Source organism: Triturus cristatus, chromosome 5_2 (assembly GCF_964204655.1).
Source record: "Triturus cristatus chromosome 5_2, aTriCri1.1, whole genome shotgun sequence".
In the NCBI taxonomy this organism is placed as follows: Eukaryota; Metazoa; Chordata; class Amphibia; order Caudata; family Salamandridae; genus Triturus; species Triturus cristatus.
The window spans coordinates 581,706,309-581,708,765 of NC_140588.1; the positions used below are offsets into that span (position 1 = coordinate 581,706,309).

The following is a 2,457-nucleotide window of genomic DNA, read 5'->3' on the forward strand; positions in this document are numbered from 1 at the left end:
GCCAAGAGGACAAGGGAGAGACTCCCAGAGCGAGGATTCTGAGCCACATTGTGCCTATCGTTGATACGCATTTGGACTGAGAGTCTCATTAGGGTGGCTGGGTAGACTTTTTGTTTGGTGTCATCAGGCTTTAAAGATAAAATGGATTCTTATGCTATGCTATGCCTCAAATATGTGTTCGTCAATTTCACCAATTGGTTGGCAGCCTGTTTAGTGGCTTCATTATTTTTTCAACAGTACACAACCGGTTTCTAAGTGTTTCTTTTATTATCTAGTTTGCGCAGAACAACATGCCCCGCAGAATAAAGACGGCAGAAGATTATGTTCTGGAAAACAAAGATTTCATGGTTGAAGAAGTGCGTGGGCAAAAGATGTTAATTTTCAGGTTTTGCAGAGTGACTGTCCCAATAGTAACTGGGAAGACTGCAAGCCGAATTGCTGAGCATCTTGTCACCAAGACCCACTTGAAATTGAAAGAGCCACCTAATAGCGACAGCCTATGCCAGATGTCTCTTGCTGAGACAATGACACGCTTCAAAAGAAAACGTGAGGAAGAAATGGATGTGGCACATGAATTTGTACGTGCCCTAGTGCAATCTGGAACCAGCTTACACCAAGCCGATGGACCCATTGGGAATCTGTTCCGCAAGCGTGCACCAGCATGCAAAACATTACCAAGAGCAACACAAATGTATGACAAATACCTACCAGAGGTGTTCCTTGCAGATATCGAACATATTTCAGAGTTACTCCAGGGTGATGTAAAGATCTCTGTTACCCTTGATGAAACCCCAGAGATGCGTGGCGACCCAGCAGTGGCAGTTCTAATCACATTTTGTGATGCAAAAAATGGATGGTACAGACGTACCATCATGGCAGATCTAGATGTACTGGAAACATGCAACGCAGTGTCACTTGGAATGCTGCTGCAGAGAGTTCTGACAAAGTTTAACAAAGATTGGAGTGACATTGTTTGTATTTGCAGCGATTCCGCTACGTATATGAAAAAGTTATGTGATGACCTTTCAAAAGCAATACCTGAGCTGAAGTGTTTCCCTGTAAGAGACCCATGCCATTTGCTAGATGGTATGCTTAAAGCAGCTCTCCAATCTTCTGAGCTAATGAAGAATGCTATTGATTTTGTAGTCCATTCAGGTGCACTGTTTCGGTATGCGCGGGAACTAAAACGCAAATATTTCTCATTTTGTGTTTTGTGTGGCAGCAAAGAAAAAGTAATCCCAACTGTGTCATTTAGTCGGTGGTTCTCAGTCCTAGAGGCCGTGAATGCAATTTTATCTATGTGGCGACCGTTTACTGATTTTTTGCTTAGTGATGATGCAAAAGGCAAGAAATGTGAGGATCTTCGGGTGCATATTGATAGCGATGTAAAAAAAAGTACATTGTACTGCATTCTTAGATTCCTACAAGAAAATATGACTGCTGTAGTGGACATAATCAAAAAACTAGAGTCAGAAAACACCCTGGTCTACCAAGTGTTCAGCATCATTGGTGTAGATGTCAAACATCTCCTCGAGAGTAGGCTAGGCGACACTTTTAGTGACTTTGGCACTGCAACATGTTCCCTGTTAGAATGCTTGCCACTTGGTAAGCAGAGAAGTGTTGAGGACCAATTCAGGAAATTTTATTTCACAATGCATGAGAAATGGCTAGCTATGATGCATAGAAATGTCCCTTCACCAACCATGGCGTTTGAAGCCAATGAAGCCTCACTTTGGTACTCTGCGCAAGTGTTAGATCCCTTCCGTAAAGGGAAATTTTCCCCAGATTTTGCGAAGTACAGCTTCATTTTTGACTGCTTTAACACCTCGGAGGGCATATGCACCCAGTTCAACGCATATGTCGCAGAACCTAGCCCAGAGAATGTCAACCTTGAGGTGCATCAATACTGGCATGGAAAGCTACGTTAGTGGCCAGAGTTGGCAAATTGTGTACTGTCTGTTTTGGCGTTGCCAGTCTCAAGTGCCAATGTCGAGAGGGCCTTTTCCCAAATAAAAGTGTACATGGATAGGAAAGAGAGAGCGCGAATGACCAAAGATTCACTGAAAACATATTGTATGGTGTACTACAATAAATTCGACTTGTAAAGATGTATTTTAACCTCATATACACTGTACATAGACTGTCTATATTCCATGCACCAATTAAGAAAGCAAACAATAATAAAAGCAAAGCGTCCCATAAACACCGGTAAAGCACCGTTTCAGTTGTTTTTTTGGGGGCGAAAATGAGTAACCACTGAAAAGCACTGTTTTTTTGAGGTTTTGAAATCACTGGAAAACACTGAAAAAACACCAACAGAATTCACCAAAAATAGAAACTGAAAACAGGAAAGCCTAATCATGCCCCTCAGTGGGAGCGGTACAGTGCCCCCGTACGTGAAGATCCTAGTTCTGCTTGGGACTAGCGTTGGCTTCGGTTGCAGCCGGTCAAACTGGT

The 2,457-nt window shown here is 42.7% G+C and overlaps 1 pseudogene; it reads left to right on the forward strand.

Annotated features, from left to right (window-relative positions):
- The first annotated feature begins 290 nt into the window (after positions 1 to 290).
- Positions 291 to 2,105, forward strand: LOC146829035 (uncharacterized; annotated as a pseudogene).
- Positions 2,106 to 2,457: the final 352 nt, after the last annotated feature.